The following is a 13,540-nucleotide window of genomic DNA, read 5'->3' on the forward strand; positions in this document are numbered from 1 at the left end:
AAAAGGATATAGAGGCACTGGAGAGGGTGCAGAGATAATTTACAAGGATGATAGCTGAAATGTGAGGGTATACATATCAGGAGAGGATAACCAGGCTGGGTCTGTTTTTTCTTGGATAGAGTGAATACGGAGCAACTGTTTCCTCTGGAAGAGAGTTTGATAACCAGACGACAAACATTTAATATAATTGGAAAAAAAACCATGGACGTTATGAGGATAATTTTTTAATGCAACAACTTGTTTTGATCTGGAATGCCCTGCCTGAATGGGCACTGGAAGCAGATTGAATCGTGACTTTCAAAGAGGAATTGAATAAAAATGTCAGGGGATAAATGTGTAGGGCTATGGGGAAAGGGCAGAGGAGTTGATATAATTGGATATCTCTTTCAAAGACCTGGCACAGGCGCGGTAATCCAAATGGCCTCTTTCTGTGCTGTATAAGTTTATGATTCAATTTGCCAACATTTAAAATGGGAGTTGCCGATGTAAAGTTAGCAGACTGTAATTGCACACTCCCGCCGGTGGTGGCGCTGTAATGCCACAGTTTAAATTACCCAACTCCACAGCCACTGTACTTCTGGAAAACTCCGTATGTAAAACAACGCTATTTCGGACCTTCTCAGTATACTATCAACATTGCTACTTAGCTATAAATAATATAACATGCCAGAAAGCATAGTTTAGGGCGAAAGCAAAATACTGCGGATGCTGGAAATCTAAAATAAAAACAGAAAATGCTGGAAATACTCAGCAGTTCAGGTAGCATCTGTGGAGAGAGAAACAGAGTTAACGTTTCAGGTCGATGACCTGTAATTGCAGCCTTCCTCCGGTGGTGGCGCTCTGATGCCTCAATTTAAATTGCCCAACTCCTCAGTCTGTACTTCGGGAAAACTCCGATGTTTAAAATGACTCTGGTTCTGACGAGGAGTCATATATATGTGCTCACCAATATCGTTCAACAAATGCAATCATATGAATAAAAACACTTAAACGTAATATTGACAGTATAATTCAATAAACACAATATTTCCAATATGATTCAATGAATGTGATATTATCAACGTCATTCAATAAATGTTTTACTAATATCATTCACTTAAAGTAATATTACCATCAATCAGGTGGGCAATTTTAAATTGCGGCCGTAGTGCAAAACGGGAAATATCTGGTCAGTGGCCTGTTATAAACCTCGTCCAATGGAAAGGGAATCCGAGCGAGGTGTAGAACGGGTGGCTGGTCCGATATTGACTGTTTTACATTTTTGCCTGAATATTTACAAATTACTGCAATAAATAAATATGATTAGTTACGTGAAGACCAACCAGCAAAATCATTCAATAAAAACAATATTGTGAATATCATTAATTAAATGTAATAATACAAATGTCACTCAATAAACACTGGTGGTTTTGGGGGTTGGGATTTTATCACCATGTGATATGTGGCCAATGGTAAATCGGCCGCCCACTTTACACCATGTTCCATTTTCAGAAAATCGATTGAGGTGAAAAAAAGCAGCTGATTTTACCTAGCGATGAAAGTCAAATTCAACTTCAGCAGGGTTGCTAAACGAGCGATAGAGGAAAAGCCGCCTGTTATATACCCCGGCCCATTTTACAGTGAAGGGAATGGAAAGGTACATCAGGCAACATGTATAAATGGAGGCCTCGCTTCTACTGCCCAGTCACCACCCACCAACATTGAATTTCACCAGCAGTATCATCGATATCGTTCATTGGGTTAATGTTACCTTCCAGAGATGGTATAAATTGCGCGACATCCAATTATTTGCCCCTGATGTTCCCTTCTACCGAAGGCAATGGAAGGGTAAATAAGGTGGGGTGTATAATGGGTGGTCCGTTCAATATCGCTGATGCTACACTATCCCACAAGTTAAATTGTCCCCTGTCCTTCGCTGCATTCTTTCAAACGAATATACACACTTGATGTTTGGTTGTTCTGCTGCAGCCATCTATCAACCTGTCCCTTGATGTGTCCGTGGAAAGCAGCTTGAGTGTTTGTGCATCCTTCCCAGTAACACTTGCCAAATGCTTCCAGCATCTTACTTTCAACAGTTACTTTCATATTTTTTCACAATAGTTCATCTCACAGCCATCCAAAAGCCCCATAACACTATACTCCGGCAGATCAACATTCCTATCGGTCAGGGTGTAGTAATATAGCAGAGAGTGAGTCTCTAGGACATAATAAAAATATCATTGGCATAACAAATATTCGAAATGTCACTTTACTAAACAACTAGGGAAAAATAATTTATTCAGTGAAATGCGAGATCACTGATTATTTTACCATCGCTCCCATGTTCAACCATTGCAGAGAAGGCCAAATGAAACTTAATATTAAATATTTACCATTTACAAGTATATTCCCATTTACGAAATAAATGAGAAATTTTATGGTTCGAATAAGTTACATCAGCTCAACTCCTTCTTAAATCATAATTTTAAGATTTTAGTCCCACGTCTGACCTGTGGATTCTTTGGTGACTTAGTGAGGAAGTGCACCCAGAATTATGGTACACAGCCATGCGGAATCCATCCCTGGTGTGTGCACAGTGATCTGTTCCCAGCCCGCTGCTTGTAGCGACAGTAAAATTGGCCTCAGACTTGCTGAGCGAAAGAGGGGAAAAAGCGGCTTAAATATATGAAAATTGGGGTTAAAGGACGTTAACAAGGCCCGCAACAACATTACCCTCTCTGACCACATTGTTAGCCCTCGTTCCTGATCCTCCCCGAAAACTGGAACCAATTGGAAGGCAGATTTTAAAGGGAACCTCCGTTTGTCTCAAATAAAATGCTGGAATATTTGGGAGACAATTTTCTTCTATTATTTTGTGGGACTTCACGATGACTTAATCCATTTAACATGCTTGTACTGGCTGCGGAATATCTTGAACTGTTAATTGGCTTCTGGTAATTCCACTCTGGAATGTAGTGAAGTGTCTGTTGTGATTCGAGTAGAGCAATGGGAAGTGGCGAGGAAAGGATTAGTAATGCAGCAGCTAAGCACAGGCAGTGCGAGTCTGTGCAGACAGTATGACAGATGGGATAAATGGTTCATTCTCGGGTTGGCAATCAGTAACTAGTGGTGTTCTGCAGGGGTCAGTGCTGGGACCCCAACTCTTTACAATCTATATTAACAATTTCCAAGTTTGCCGACGATACAAAGATGGGAGGGAAAGCAGTGAGTGAGGAGGACATAAAAAACATGCAAAAGGACATAGACAGGCTAAGTGACTGGGCAGAGATTTGGCAGATGGAATATAATATTGAATAGTTTGAGGTAATGCACTTTGGCAGAAAAAATCAAAGAGCAAGTTATTATCTAAATGGAGAGAAACTGCAAAGTGCTACAGTACAAAGGGATCTGGGGGTCCTGGTGCATGCCAGCACAAAAAGTTAGTATGCAGGTGCAGCAGGTGATCAGGAAGGCCAATGGAATATTGGCTTTATTGCAAGTAGGATGGATTATAAGAACAGGGAAGTCTTGCTGCAGTTATTCAGAGTATTGGTGAGGCCACATCTGGAATACTACGCGCAGTATTGGTTTCCATATTTAAGAAAAGATATACTTGCTCTCGAGGCAGTTCAGAGAAGGTTCACTCGGTTGATTCCGGAGATGAGGGGGGTGACGTATGAGGGAAGGTTGAGTAGTTTGGGACTCTACTCATTGGAGTGCAGAAGAATGAGAAGCGATCTTATCAAAATATATGAGTGTAAGGGGGCTTGATCGGGTGGATGCAGTGAGGATGTTTCCACTGAGAGGTGAGACTAGAACTAGGCGGCATAATCTTAGAATAAGGGGCTGCCCTTTCAAAATTGAGATGAGGAGAGACTTCTTCACACAGAGGGTAGTCAATCTATGGAATTTGCTACCCTAGATAGCTGTGGAAGCTGCAACACTAAATACATTTAAAACGGAGATAGACAGTTTGCTAGCAGATAAGGCAATCAGGGTTTACGGGGAAAGGGCAGGGAAGTGGACGTGAGTCTAGATTCAGATCAACCATGATCCTATTGAATGGCAGAGCAGGCACGAGGGTCCGTATGGCCTACTCCTGCTCCTACTTCTTATGTTCTTATGAAGGGTTAATCTTATGAAGAAAGGTGGAGCAGGTTGGGCCTACACTCATTGGAGTTCAGAAGAATGAAAGGGTATCTTGTGGAAACTTACATGATTTTGAAGGGGCTTTACAGGGTAGATGCAGAGAGGATGTTTCCCCTCGTGGGGGAATCTAGAACTAGGGGGCATAATTCCAGAATAAGGGGGCACCCTTTTAAATCTGAAATTAGGAGGAATTTCTTCTCTCAGAGGGTCGTGAATCTCTGGAATTCTATTCCCCATATAGCTGTGGAGGCTGAGTCATTGAATATACATTAAGATGGAGATAGACAGATTTTTGAACGATAAAGGAGTCAAGGGTTATGGGGAGCGGGCAGGGAATTGGAGTTGAGGCCAATATCAGACCAGCCAAGATTTTATTAAATGGCGAAGCAGGCTTGAGGGGACAAATGAACTACTCCTGCTCCTACGGTTTATGTTCTTATGTTCTTACGTAGGACATTATTTTGGAAAGTTAATTTACATTTAGTTAAAATCAGTTGAATTAATCACTGTTAATGTGGAACAAATAAAGCACCTTTTAGTGAAAAGGGACGGTGTCTATAAACATTAAAACATTGTCTCTCAGGCCCTGCCGGCGGTCGACCTCCCACTTTGTTGAATTCAATGGAATCACTTCATCTTGATCATAATCCACTACACAAAGGCTCAGGCTTTACTTATGTTCAGTTCTGACTCGAGATCTTAACTACTTCGAATGACCAAATATGTAATATTCTCTCACCTCGCATGGTAAAAGTCTATAAAATAAATGTATTCAAACTAAAGTAATGTTCGTTATCAAACGGTAAGAAATTATACTTCAGGTGGGTGGTTAACCCCTTCTGGGTGATCAGCTTTTTGATTTAAATGTCATTCCTCGGCATCTTGCCGTGTTTAATGGTTTCAATGTATTATTCAGCCTTTAATTGAGGTCTGGCCATTAGATTTAGCCTGATCTGACAACATGGGATTAATCACTTTTTATCAAATTCAGAGGAATGGAATGAACATTCCACGTGATCTCCAGTGTTACTCTCAAAATCGGTCTCTGATTGTTCATCCTGGATACATAAAATACAGCATGAAATGGTTGGGTCGTAGCAGAAGCAGAAAATGGCAACTCCTCCGATTTTAACTCGCAGACGAATTACGTTTGTTCAGGGAATGGCAGCAATAGGCTCACTCGCTTTTAATCACCGCGCCTTATTAGCACGTCACTCACAGATTTCCCGGAGTTGGTGAGAAGTTGCAACCAGGCGTTAACTTCGGTCTGTAGGAGGCTGCCACCGGGACCCAGGACACTGTCCCAGCAGTGGATAATGGAACTAGGCAGCGAAATCGCTGTAAGCGGAGGTGGAAGCGCAGGGCAGGTGGTATCCAAGCCTCACTTGAGGGGCTCGCAGGAGGACTCCTGCTGCTCCTGGCCCGCAGGAAACGAATCTTTGTCTTAAACATACCTTCTTGGGACTCTTCTAGCCCTGACTGCTTTTCCCGGCAAGTTTGGCCTGGCATGGAATCTTTTTCTGTTCCACCGCTAAGGCATCAGAAAATAAAGCAGGTCGCTGAGCCGCATCTTCATATTCCAAGAGAACCCTGTTGAGTTGGAACTTTAACATTTCAGTCAGCCACGTAAGGGTGGGAAGAGAATGGGATCAAGTGATGGATTTGCAAATGCCTGAGACGCAAAGGAGGAATAGAAAGGAAGAGAGATCCTGCTGGGGAATGGCAGGCATTTCAGCAAATTAGTTAACAACTCAGCAGATAGACACTGCAGCTCTGAACAGAAACTGTTTATTCTAAGGTTATTATTTGTCATAAGCTAAGCAGATGGAACACAAAGCTGTTGTGACTTATTAGTATTTGGAACCAAAATGTGAATAGAATACCTGATTTAGAGGAATGTGAAAGAATTGGAGCTGCCAGCGCCATTGCAGCTTAATCTAATATTGGGGCTCGATCTAATATTTTACCTGTGGGGAGCCCTTACTGTGGAAACAACCTGGGCTGCTGGACATACCAACACCAAAAACGGAATCAGCACAACTGCTTCCAGGCACGTCAGCTGCATTGTAGAAAAGCAAGGGATTCTTCAATATTAACCAGGTCAAGATGAGAATTTTGTGGTGGATGTGTATGAAATTAATTACAGTAACTGATGTTAAATAACGTGGTTTGACACACTGAGATTCTGACTCCCCAACACTGATCCTTGTGGCACCCGACTAGTTATAGTCTGCCAACCTGAAAAAGCTCCGTTTTCCCTACTCTCACTTTTCTCTCCGTTAACCAATTCTCTATCCATGCTACAATATTACCTCCAACCCCATGAGCCCTAATCTTGTGTAGCTACCTTTTATGTGGCACCTTATCGAATTCCATTTGGAAATCAAAAAACCATATCCGCTGATTCCCCTTTATCTACTCTGCTAGTTACATCCTCAAAAACGTCAATACATTTGTCAAACACGATTTCCGTGTCATAAAACCATGTTGACTCTGCATAATCATGTTATGATTTTCTAAGTTACTTGACATCACTTCCTTAACAATGGATTCCAGCATTTCCCTGATGAGTGATGTCAGGCTGACTGGCCTGTAGTTCCATTTATTCTCTCCCTCCTTTCTTGAATAGAGGTGTTACATTTGCCAACTTCCAATTCTCTGGGAAAATTCTAGAATCTAGAAAATTTTCGAAACTGAAAACCAGTGCATTGACTATCTCTTCAGCCCAGCTACCTCTTTTAGAACGCTAAGAAGTATAGATCAGATATCGCAGGTGAAGTCAGTGTGTGAATAGCAGTATGACAATACTGATATCTCAGGTATAGTCAGTGTGTAAATATCAGAATTACAGCGCAGATGAAACAGTTACCATCAGTGGGAATATCAGAATTAAATCACTGACATCACAGGTACACTCATGGAGTGAATACCAGAAATACAGGGCTAATATCACCGTTAGAATCACTGTGTAAATATCAGAATTATAGCACTGCTATCACATGTACAGTCACTGTGTGAATATCGATTTACAGCACCGATATCACAGGTACAGTCAGCGTGTTAATATCAGAATTACAGCACCGATATCATAGGTACAGTCACTATAAATATCATTATTATGTCACCTTTATCTCACGTGTAGTCACACTGTAATTATCTGAATTAAACCACCGATATCACAGGTACAGCAACATTGTAAATATTAGAATTACAGCACTGGTTTCACAAATAGAGTCAGTGTTTGAATATCAGCATTAGTGCATTGATATCACAGGTACAGTCACTGTGTCAATATTAGAATTACAGCATTGATAACATGGGCAGAGGTACTGTAAATGTCAGAATTAAAACAACAATATCACAGGTAAAATCATTGTGTGAATTGCAGAATTACCGCTTTGATTTTACAGATTCAGTCACTGTAAATACCAGGATTACAGCACCGATACCAGAGGTATAGTCAGTGAGTAAATATCACAATTAGAGCACCGATATCACAGGTACTATGATTGTGTAATTATCAGACTTACAGCACCGATATCACAGTTACAGTCATTGGTATATTTTAGAATTAAAACACTGATATCACAGGTACAGTCGCTGTAAATATCATAATAACAGAAACACTATCATAGGGACAGTCGGTCTGAAAAGATCAGAATTAAAGAAGTAATATCACAGGTACAGTCTTTGTGAAAATTTCAGAATTACAGCACTGATGTCACCTGTACAATCACTGTGTAAAAATCGGAATTACAGCACTGATATCACAGGTACAGTCACTGTAATTATCAGAATTAAACCACCGATATCACACGTACAGTCACTGTGTAAATATGAGAGTTACCGCACTGATATCACAGGTATCATCATTGTGTAAATATTAGAATTGCAGCACTGATATCACAGGTACAGTCGCTGTAAATATCAGAATAACGGAAACGCTATCGCAGGTACAGTTACTCTGAAAATATACAATTAAGGAACTGATATCACAGGTGGTGTCTGTGTGTATAGCAGAATTACAGCACTGATGTCACATGTACAATCACTGTGTAATTACCAAATTTACAGCACTGATATCACAGTTACAATCAATATGTAAATATCAGAAATACAGCACTGATAATACAGGAACAGATACTGTAAATATCAGAATTAAAGCACCAACATCACAGGTAAAATCATTGTGTAAATATCAGAAATACCACAGCGATATCACAAGTTCAGCAACTGTTTAAATATCAGAATTCCAATACCGATATCACAGCTTCAATCACTGTAAATATCACAATTACAGCATAGTAATAGTTATACAGCACAGAAAGAGGCCCATCAGCCCATCATGTCAGCGCAGGCCATCAAGACCTATCTATTCTCAACCCATTTTCCAGCACTTGGTCTGTAGCCTTGTCTGCTATGGCGTTTCAAGTGCTCATCTAAATGCTTCTTGAATGTTGTGAGGCTTCCTGCTTCTACCATCCTTTCAGGCAGTGAGTTCCAGATTCCAACCACCATCTGGGTGAACAAGTATTTCCTCAACTCCGGTTTAACCATCCTGCCACTTAACTTTAAACTATGTCCCCTCGTTATTGACCCCTCTATTAAGGGGATAAGTTCCTTTCTATGTACACTATCTATGCCCCTCAGAATGTTGTACACCTCAATCAGATCACTTCTCAGCCTTCTCTGCTCTCAGGAAAACAACCCCAGCCTGTCCAGTCTCTCCTGATAGCTGAAGCGCTCCAGGCCATGTAACATCCTGGTAAATCTCCTCTGCACCCTCTCCAATGCAATCACATCCTCCCTATAGTGTTGCGACCAGAACTGTACACAGTATTCCAGCTGTGGCCTAACTACCGTTTTGCACAGCTCCATCATAACCTCCCTGCTCTTATATTCTATGCCTCGGCTATAGAAGGCAAGTATCCCATATGCCTTTTTAACCAACTTACCGACCTGTCCTGCTGCCTTCAGGGATCTATGTACCTGCACACCAAGGTCCCTCTGATCCTCTGTCCTTCCTAGAGTCCTACCATTCATTGTGTATTCCCTTGCCTTGTCAGTCCACCCAAAATGCATCACCTCACAATTTTCATGGTTAAATTCCATTTGCCACTGTTCTGCCAATCTGACCAACCCGTCTATATCATCCTGTAGCCTAAGGCTTCCCTCCTCGCTATATACCACTCCACCAATTTTTGTATCATGTGCGAACTTACTGATCATACCTCCTACATTCATATCTATATCAATAATGTACACTAGAAACAGCAAAGACCCAGCAGCGATCGCTGTGGTACACATCACAGGTACAATCACTTAGTAAATATCAGATTATTGCACTGATAGTCAGCGTGAAAATAACAGAATTACAGCACCTATATCTCCGCTCAGTTCCTGATAAATATCAGAATTACTGCTTTGATATCACAGGAGAAGTCGCTGTGTAAATTTCAGATATACAGCAGTGATGTCACAGGTACCATCGGTTTGACGATATCAGAATAACAGCACAGGTATCACAGGTAAACTAATTTTGTAAATATCCGAATTACAGCATTGATGTCAAAGGTACAGTCACAGTGTAAATATCAGAATTACAGCACTGATGTCATAGCTACAACCCCTGTTTAAATACCTGGAATTACAGCACTGATATCACAGGTACAGTCAGTGCGTAAATATCAGAATTACAGCACTGATTTCACAGTTACAATCTCTGTTTAATAGTCAGAATTACGGCACCTATAACAGACACACAGTCATTGTGTAAATGTTAGAATTACAGCACCGATATCACAGGTAACATAGAAGATATGAGCAGGAGTAGGCCATTTGGCCCCTCGAGCCTGCTCCACCATTCAATAAGATCATGGCTGATCATCCAAGTTAAGTACCGTGTCCCTGCCTTCTCCCCATATTCCTTGATCCCTTTAGCTCTAAGAAATATATCTAACTCCTTCTTGAATATATTTAATGAATTGGCCAGAACTGCCTTCTGTGGTAGAGAATTCCATAGGTTCACCACTCTCTGGGTGAAGAAATTCCTTCTCATCTCTGTCGTAAGTGGCTTACCCCTTATCCTTAGACTGTGACCCCCGGTTCTGGACTTCCCGGCCATCGGGAACATCCTTCCTGCATCTAGTCTGCCTAGTCCTGTTGGAATTTTATATGTTTCAATGAGATCCCCTCTCATTCTTCTAAACTCCAGTGAGTAAAGGCCCAATCGACCCAATCTCTCCTCATACGTCATTACTGCCATCCCAGGTATCAGTCTGGTGATTTTCGCTGCACACCCTCCATGGCAAGAACATCCTTCCTCAGATCAAGCGACCAAAACTGCACACAATACGCAAGATGTGGTCTCACCAAGGCCCTGTACAACTGCAGCAAGGCATCCTTGTTCCTGTACTCGAACCCTTTCGCTACAAAGGCCAACATACGATTTGCCTCGTTAACCGCTTGCTGCACCTGCATGCTTAACTTCAGTGACTGGTGCACAAGGACACCCAGGTCTCTCGTTGCACTTCCCCTTCTCTCAATCTATTGCCGTTCAGATAATAATCTGCCTTCATGTTTTTGTCACCTCGCATTTATCCACATTATAATGCATCTGCCATGCATCTGCCCAATCATCCAACCTGTCCAAATCATAATGGAGTTTCTCGGCACCCTCCTCACAGCACACACGCCGACCCAGCTTTGTATCGTCTGCAAACTTGGAGATATTACATGTACTTCCCTTGCCTAGATCATTAATATATATTGTGAATAGCTGTGGTCCTAGGACCGATCCCTGTGGTACCCCACTAGTCACTGCCTGCCACTTGGAAAAAGACCCGTTTATTCCAACTCTTTGCTTGCTGTCTGCCAACCAGTTCTCCATTCAAGTCGGCACCTTGCCCCCACTCCCATGTGCCTTAACTTTACACGATAATCACTTATGCGGGACATTATTGAAAGCCTTCTGAAAGTCCAACTACACCACACCTATTGGTTCTCCCTTATCTATCTTACCAGTTACATCCTCAAAAAACCAGTTGATTAGTCAAGCATGATTTACATTTTGTAAATCCATGTTGACTTTGTCCGACCCTGTCACTGTTTTCCAAGTGCTCTGCTATTACATATTTTATAATAGACTCTAGCATTTTCCCCACTACCGATGTCATGATGACCAGTCTATAATTCCCCATTTTCTCTCTACCACCTCTTTTGAATAGTGGGGTAACATTAGCTACCCTCCAATCCATGGGAACTGTTCCAGAGTCTATAGAATTGTGGAAGATGACCAGCAATGCATCTACTATTTCTAGGGCCATTTGCTTAAGTACCCTAGGATGTAGATTATCAGGCCCTGGGGATTTATCAGCCTTCAATCCCGTCAATTTCCCTAACAGCATTTCCCTACAAATACTGATTTCTTTCAGTTCCTCCCTCTCATTAGACCCTATGTTCCCCGACATATCTGGGAGGTTATTTGTGTCCTCCTTTGTGAAGACAGAACCAAAGTATGTATTTAATTGGTCTGCATTTTCTTTGTTCCCCATTATAATTTCCCCTGATTCTGACTGCAACCGACCTACGCTTGACTTCACCAATCTTTTTCTCTTCACATATCTATAGAAGCTTTTGCAGTCAGTTTTTATGTTCCCTGAAAGCTTACTCTCATAATTTATTTTCCCCCTCTTAATTAATCTCTTTGTCCTCCTTTGTTGAAACCTAAACTGCTCCCAATCCTCAGGTTTGCTGCTTTTTCTGGTCAATTTATATGTCCTCTCCTTGGATCTTATGCTATCCCTAATTTCCCTTGTTAGCCACGGTTGATTCATCTTTCTTGTTTTATTTTTATGCCAAACAGGGTTGAACAAATTCTGTACTTCATTCATGCAATCTTTAAATGTTTGCCATTGCCTATCTACCATCAACCCTTTGAGTGACATTCCCCAATCAATCCTCCCTAACTCGAGCCTTAGAGCGTCGTAGTTTCCTTTATTTAAATTCAGGACACTAGTCTCTGAGTCAAATACTTCACTGTCCATCTTAATGAAGAATTCTATCATATTATGATCGCCAGCCCCAAGGGGCCTTGCACAACAAGATTACTAATTATTCCTTTCTCTTTACATAATACCCAGTCTAAGATCGCCTGATCTCTAGTTGGTTCGTTCACATATTGGTCCAGGCTCTCCTTCGCCCCCTCTCTCTCTCTCTCTCTCTCTCTCCTTCCCCCTCTCTCTCTATCCTTCCCCCTCTCTCTCAACTTCCCCCTCTCTCCTTCCCCCTCTCTCTCTTTCCTTCCCCCTCTCTCTCTCTCCTTCCCCCTCTCTCTCTCTCCTTCCCCCTCTCTCTCCTTCCACCTCTCTCACTCTCTCTCTCCTTCCCCCTCTCTCTCTCTCCTTCCTCCTTTCTCTCTCACTCCTTCCCCACCTCTCTCCGTACCCCTCTCTCGCTATCCTTCCCCCCCTCTATAGCTCTCTTTTACTCTCTCTCTCCTTCCCCCTCTCTCTCCTTCCCTCTCTCTCTCTCCTTCCCTCTCTCTCTCTCCCTCCCTCTCCATTAACAAAAACGAAGTTAAAGAACAACCTCCTGGAAGCTGAGGAAGAGCTCTTCAATCCCAACAGATTGATGAACAGTTTTATAAACATGGCAGAGGTTTCTTCATTTCCCTCGGTAACACCGGGTGCTCCAGCTACTTGTTACTAATTTGGTTAGCCCAATCTAAATGTGTATTAAAGTCACCCATAATAACTGCTGTACTCTTTGTTGCATGCTCTCTAATTTCCGGTTTAGTGCATTACTGTTTTGGGGTTTGTATACAACTCCCTCCCATTAACGTTTTCTGTCCCTTGGTATTTCTCAGCTCTACCCATACAGATTCTACATCATCAGAGCTAATATCCTTCCTTACAGTTGTGTTATTCTGCTCTTTAATCAGCAATGCTACCCCACCTCCTTTTCCTTCTTGCCTGTCTTTTCTGAATATTGAATTCCCCTGGATGTTGAGTTCCCAGCCTTGGTCACCCTGGAGCCATGTTTCCATAATCCCAATCATATCATATCCGTTTACATCTATTTGCACAGCTAATTCATCCACCTTATTGTGAATGCTCCTCCCATTAAGACACAACGCCTTCAGGCTTGCTTTTTTAACACTCTCAGACCTTTAGAATTAATATTTACTGTGGCCATGTTTGATTTAAAACCTTGATTACTCTGACAGCCACTTTTGCTTTTCTCCTTCCTGTCTTTTGCTTCTATCCTTGTTTCCCTTTCCTCTGACTCCCTGCACAGGTTCTCAACCCTGTGCCACTTTAGTTTAAACCCTCCCCCACAGCACTAGCAAAAAAAACCCTAGGACATCGGTCCCATTCGTGCCCAGGTGCAAACCCTCTGTCTTGTACTGGCC

At 41.9% G+C, this 13,540-nt stretch overlaps 2 pseudogenes; both read right to left on the reverse strand.

The window, feature by feature from the left end:
• Positions 1 to 13,540, reverse strand: part of LOC147095627 (zinc-binding protein A33-like) — a 327,589-nt pseudogene that overhangs the window by 107,263 nt on the left and 206,786 nt on the right.
• LOC147095628 (zinc-alpha-2-glycoprotein-like) overlaps positions 1 to 13,540 on the reverse strand; it is a 35,866-nt pseudogene that overhangs the window by 17,555 nt on the left and 4,771 nt on the right.

The sequence above is a fragment of the Somniosus microcephalus genome, unplaced genomic scaffold, assembly GCF_052327205.1.
Source record: "Somniosus microcephalus isolate GS21.2 unplaced genomic scaffold, FLI_Smic_1.0 unresolved_chr1, whole genome shotgun sequence".
NCBI lineage: Eukaryota > Metazoa > Chordata > Chondrichthyes > Squaliformes > Somniosidae > Somniosus > Somniosus microcephalus.